This window comes from Centruroides sculpturatus, unplaced genomic scaffold, assembly GCF_000671375.1.
Source record: "Centruroides sculpturatus isolate CEXI.00-Female unplaced genomic scaffold, Cexi_2.0 scaffold1007, whole genome shotgun sequence".
Classification (NCBI taxonomy): Eukaryota; Metazoa; Arthropoda; class Arachnida; order Scorpiones; family Buthidae; genus Centruroides; species Centruroides sculpturatus.
In genome coordinates this window covers 166,154-172,518 of record NW_019385177.1, presented here as the reverse complement: position 1 = coordinate 172,518, position 6,365 = coordinate 166,154, and the positions used below count along the sequence as shown (strand labels likewise).

At 32.3% G+C, this 6,365-nt stretch overlaps 2 protein-coding genes across 2 annotated transcripts in view; one reads left to right on the top strand and one right to left on the bottom strand.

Moving 5' to 3' along the window:
- LOC111635779 (monocarboxylate transporter 10-like) overlaps positions 1-6,331 on the bottom strand; it is a 23,688-nt gene extending 17,357 nt beyond the window's left edge. The window contains exon 1 of the mRNA XM_023380849.1: positions 6,188-6,331. The gene's annotated coding sequence lies outside the window, so the exon portion shown is untranslated. The remainder of the gene's footprint in view (positions 1-6,187) is intronic.
- Positions 5,662-6,365, top strand: part of LOC111635778 (tRNA (uracil(54)-C(5))-methyltransferase homolog-B-like) — a 34,571-nt gene continuing 33,867 nt past the window's right edge. Inside the window, exon 1 of the mRNA XM_023380847.1 lies at positions 5,662-5,773. The gene's annotated coding sequence lies outside the window, so the exon portion shown is untranslated. The remainder of the gene's footprint in view (positions 5,774-6,365) is intronic.

The following is a 6,365-nucleotide window of genomic DNA, read 5'->3' as shown; positions in this document are numbered from 1 at the left end:
TAATAGAGAGGTTGAGGCGCACGTTTTAAACGTGTAAACGTGTACGTGTGACGTTCGGCGCCGCTTTCCCGTAAGCCTAAAAGTTTGACAATGGTGTTTGGATAGTCGGTGGAATCACGCTCGACATTCCAAACACCATCGTCAAACTTTTAGGCTTACGTGAAAGCGGCACCGAACGTCACACGTACACGTTTACACGTTTAAAACGTGCGCCTCAACCTCTCTATTATAAAAGATTGGAGAGAGACAATATGCTGTACTGGAAACCTAAATTATACTCAGTGACCTTTACCGCAGTTGCCATAAATAAATAAGACCCAAAATTAAATCAAAATTATATTTTAAAAAAGCATGGCGAAAGGAAGGGCGAGAAAGATAAACTTGCCAATCAAGAATTAAAAAAAAAAAACTACAGGTTGACTAGTCACATAAGAAAACCGTTTAGCTGAGAATTTTCTTAACTTCAGTACAAGTCTGACTTACTTGAACTAAAAGAAGTAATTAGATTCCGAAAAAGAAATAACCAGTTCCTTGTTTACCAATCGATTCCAAAGTTCCTATTCTGTTCCTTTCACAGAATATCACTGGTTCACATAATCGACCACACGTATCGTTTTTTACTCTAAGTACCCAAAGAAGTTTAAAAAAAATAATAATTTCTCTTACGTCTTAAATACCCCTCTCTGTATCATTCCATCCAATCACGTTGTCCCTCCTAATGACGATACAAAGCTCTATTTCAACAACTTTATCAAAGCGTACGAACTGACACAGGCCAACCAATAACGAAAAGATAAGTATAAGGAATAAAACAAAAGAGAAAAAAGACAAGGAAGTACAGATAGAAACGACACAACTAATTTGTATCTATTTAAAAGAGATTCTAAATCAGTGTTTCTCAACGGGGGCGATATCGCCCCATGTGGGCGTTCTTCCATGTTGAGGGGGCGATTAGTAACAATTTATATTTTGGGGGGCGAAAAACAATTTTCTGGGCGATATAGTAAAACATTATATTAAGAATAATTGGATATTTTATTCGTTATATCGTACAATAATTAAACAAATAAATTATACTAGTCACTAGTCTATTCAATGCAGTACGAATTTGGCGTTAGCCTTGGCCCTCGGCATCGGAATTTTGAAGTGAAGGGGCGATAATGGTTTTATTGAAAGGGGCGAAGATTCGTTAGAAATTGAGGAACACTGCTCTAAATGAATGCGCATCACAGACGAATTTGTTAATTAATTTAATGACTATTAAAAAAATGGCGGAGCAAAACATTATTAATTAATATCCGCATTATCTAGCGAAATTTGCTCTCTAGTCACAACGTCAAATCTCTCCTACAGAAACAGGAAGATATAAAGATCTCATCAAACCCTTATCGCTATATAAATAAATAAATAAATAAAATTCGAGAAACTAGATAATTTGGTAAATCAAAGATCTCTGTGTTATTGTATGATGTATCGTGCTCAAAGTCGAAATTTATTTTTAAATCTTCAGCCAAACGAAAAAAATCCGTTCTACAGGTTTGAATCTATACAAAGTGATTTAATCTGAATTTAAATCGTGATTTAAAACAAGGTTAAGCTTTCACCGAAAAATCGCGCCATAACATTTTTATAGCTAATTTTATACATTCAATATCATAATAAAAGGACAAGGTACAAGGATAAATCTGAGCCTTCAATTTATCTTATATACCCTAGTTTTTCGTTGATATAAAGTGTACAAAAAGGTATACTTTAGATAAACTTATTTTACATGCCTTACGTCTATCGCATATTTTTCGAGGGTACTCAGTGAGCCTTTTTTCTATACCCATTTTTGTTTCGGCCAGGTCTACAGCGAAGTGGTGGGTGGTGAGGGACAGGGTCCGACATATCCGAGACAGACCACCCATGAAAAATTTATGTGGTGTTGCTTGGTCGAATTCGGAGCCATAGTTACGGGAAGATATGAAGTGGCTAAGACCCCCATGCTTAGTCTGAAGCTTTTATTACATAAACTTAGGTTCCTGTTGCACGTTTTTACACTTGGACTGTAGATAATAGACCTAGTTGGCCGGAAAACAGAAAAATTTGGGTTAGAATTCTTTCAATAATCTGTAATTTATTCCTGGCTGACCGGATTCGAACCCGAGTCCTCCTGGCCTGCAAGCTGATGCCTAATCTCCTTAATTTGCATACTTATCAGTACATAAAATTTAGTAAAAAATCTTAGTCGAATCTATTAAATTTTTGTACGAATGGATTCCAGCTTCGTGTGAAATTTATTTTTCTATCAATCGCAATTTTATGGATTTATTCTTAATTTAATGAGAAAACAAGGAACAATTTTATATTATATTATTGTATATTAAAGAAAAGTTCTTTTTTACGGAATACAAATCTTATAGCAATTAGCTGATGCAACAATTACCAATTATTTTTTACGCTTTCAGCCGTGTGAGTTCTAAGAGGGACTTTTCCCGTACCCATCGTGATTTCGACTGAGTCCATAATGAGACCCACCGTGTGCCATCATGGTTTATTGGTTTGGTAGGTGATCTGCCGAGGGGGTACCTCCCTGGAGGACTTTTATGGAAAACTGGCCCCTATTTAGGTGTTATATGCGTGAAGAAAACCAGAGTGACGAGGGACGGAACTCCACATATCTGGGTCAGGCAACTCCCAGAAGTATTCTTGAAGAAACTTATATTGGATATAAAATTATCGAAATTTATTTTGTATAATCATTGGTCTGAACATAAAATCGAAGCGCTCACTTATTAATTAATTTTTCCACTTTTAACGTAATTCATTTTAACTCTGTTCCTCTTAAAACACACAAAACTGTTTGCAGACGTGTTTACTTAAAGCATTGAGTGAACGTTTCAATAAATTGGCATATTTTAAATATTTAAGCCTTTATAATGTATGCTCATTATAGAGTAAGTTTAGCCATAAAAACTCCTACAAGTTTAATACCGTCTTTTCCTATGAACTATTCTTCGTTCTTTTCTTCTTTATTTGTGTATTTTTTTATTTAAAAACATTTACGAATTTCCGTAACGTAATAAAAAATTTCCAGTAACGAGTTGTCTAACTTTCCCGGCAAAAAAAAATTTAAAATTGTATATGGCGCCATCTGTTAAGACATTATATTATTTTAAAAAAAAACTTTCTATATTATTAATTATTATACAATGGCAAAACGTTTAATTTTGACGGCAGAGACGAGTTCTATTTTTAAAAAATGTTAATTAATAATCAATAACATCTTTATTAAGTTAGATCCCACTCGAGATACGACAAATGACCCTCTCCCCGTTTATCTTCCCATTCCTTCGATTTTTATCTATCAAAATTTAACATCATCAATCCCTCTAATAAACAAACATCCCTGAAAACTTTCAAAAATTTTCGACAAAACGTACAACAGTTATTAAGTTTCAAAATGAGTGAACAAAATCGTGCCCCTCACACATAAACATCCATACATACAGAAAAACCCAAGAATTTTTTTTTCTTTTTTTGCAGTTCTCGACGTTTAAAATCCCCCAAGTCCAAAAAATGTAAATATCTTTGGAGCCATTAATTTTACTTCAGTATAGTTTTCCGGGTTTCTATCATATGTCTAACACCAAAATAAGGGCAAGTTTCTAGTAGAAGTCCTACCAGGAAGTACTTTCTTAATACATCGTCCATGCCGCTTAAAAACCATTAATATTTGAAAATAATTCAAAACATTCTTCCAAAATTATAATTTTCACGAATAGATTATATTAGTTTGGAGTAATGCAGGAGTGATTTCGCTTTAGAGTCGCCTATTCCCCAATTCATTAACAAAAAATACTTCAGTATTGGTAGGAATATCAGTAAAAACAATAAAATATAAAGAAAAATACATAAAAAATAGTTATATTAAAAAAAAAAACTTGTGTTTTAATTGAAGACGTCCTTCGCAGTTCGCGTATCTTTTGAATAATGCATTACAGACAGACAATTATCAAAGTTATAAAAATATCACTTTTTACTTAATTTATAACAGTTTAAAATTAGGCAAGAAATAGCAAGAAATTCTACAATAAATTGGCGAAATCAACCCTGTTGAAAAGTAAAAATAAATATAGACATACAGGATCCCACGAGAGAATGCAGAGCTACCGATGCAAAGATCATTTTGAGCCCTCCTTTCGGAGCCCTTGTACAAATAACACGAACCGTTGTACGTTAAATTGATTTACGTATTACATATTTTTTTTTTTTTCGTACATTGATATTTGAGGAAATCAACACTTGTCTCGCACTTCTCTATTAGTTACATGAGTATCCGATTTGTACGTTTGACGTTCTACAAATTAAATAATGATTCATTTGTTTAGTAATACAGGTAATTGGTGGTAGGTTCGCATCAGCCAACGAGCTGGCCACGTGGAGTTTTTCTGATTTTCTTCGTTTGAAACATCTAAATAAAGGCCAGTTTTCCATAAAAGTCTTCAAGGGAGGAATCTCTTCTCGACAGATCGCCCATGTGTCGCGTTGCCATAACCGAATAAACCAAACCAAATTAAACGTTTCGAAATTTAAATCCTTTTACGTTAGATACAATACACTTACAATGAAAAAAAAATAATATTTTGAAAATAATTAAGTATGCGATTCGTGAATTCTTCGGTTGAGTGTTATCGTTTTACAAATTGCAGATGGAATTTTCATTTTTTTTTTAATGTAAACAATGCGTGAGAGAAATATGTAATGATCGGGAAAGCAAACCGGAAAAAACGAGCTTGAACGCCAGTTTTGAAATGGCGCAATGAGCGCCGAATTCAAATTCCACAGAAAAATTCATGCATATAAAAGAATTAATAATGATATATTTCGTGATTATTATTGTAAAAAATTAATATATTAATTTTTCACAAATTGGCGCTCTTAAAAAATATATATATAAATAAAATCGATGATTTTTATGTAAACGAGACCTTTACTTCTGCAAGACCTCTGGTGGTTAAAAATAAAAACAAGGAAAAACAAGCCTAAAATTATTAAATGCTAATTTTAATTTAAACATCAAATGGGATAAGATAATAAGATTATTTATTTTATTGTAATTAATATCGTTCCTAATATATACATTACTAAATATCGCAAAGAAATCAATCACTAGCTGATAAATTAATCAATAAATTACATTGATGACGTCAGAAAAGTCCAGCGAGGAATTCACGCCGAAGATCGGAAGAAGATACGATTCTCCGCAAAAAAAACACACAAAAAAATGGCCAAAAAAATAGCATTTATAAATTAATATCAAAATCTATTTATAGAATTTTTAGATATACAAGGCTATCTATAAACTTTAAAAAGTGCACTTAATCTTATTTACACTTAAGCTTCCATTTTGTTTACAATTGTTTACAAGTTGAACAAACTTCGAAATTAATCGAAGGATATGGTTAATTTAAATAGATTTATGTCAGCGGGTGAAGGACTAAAAATTACAAAAAAATATAGCAGCTGTTTCTTAGTTGATTATTTGACCACCAACGATACGGATTAGAATAAATGGTCCAGGTCGCGTGCAAACTCAAATACATTTCGCGATTTAAAATTGCAATTATTATTTAGCAAACAATACTTTCTTATTGAAAATTATTATTTAAACTCACTCGGGTATTTTTCGGAAGGTTGTCTGTTCCTGATAAGTCAGGACCCGCTGCACTTATCGCCTAACTCACGATGGATATTGAAGGGTCTCTTAGTATCCACAGGGCGAAAACAAGTAAAAAATTTAATATATATATTTATTTAAATTCGTGTAAGCAATATAATTTAAGGGAAATAATTAATTTTTTCGAAAAATAGATCAGAAGTTGAATGAATGAAGAATAAAAACATACCAAAAATAAATTGGCAATAAGTCAAATTTCCGTTTTAAGAAAGATTGCGTCATTTCTATGTGCACGAATTTAAAATTTTACTTTGATAAATTTTTTTTATATATAAAGAAATAAGCCGTTTTGTTAATTATAATCAGGCACGCGAATCAATTTGATAATATCCGCTTCCCGCATGTAAACCGGAAACGTTTATAATATAATTGTAATTACTAAAAACATCATTTAGTGCGTAATAAATTGTTAAATATTTTTTTAAAATTTTAATTTAGTGATTAATAGTATAAAGAAATACTCACTAATGTTCACTTGCTCCCAACCACCGCATGCATCACCTCGTGATCTGTAGAGAATGCGGGAGTAATGTAATTATCTAATCGCAAACTCGGTATCGAGCATTCGCTCGGTATTTTAAACACATAAACTACATGGAATCTAGAGCATTAAAAATATTGTGAAAGTTGATAAAAGTCAAAT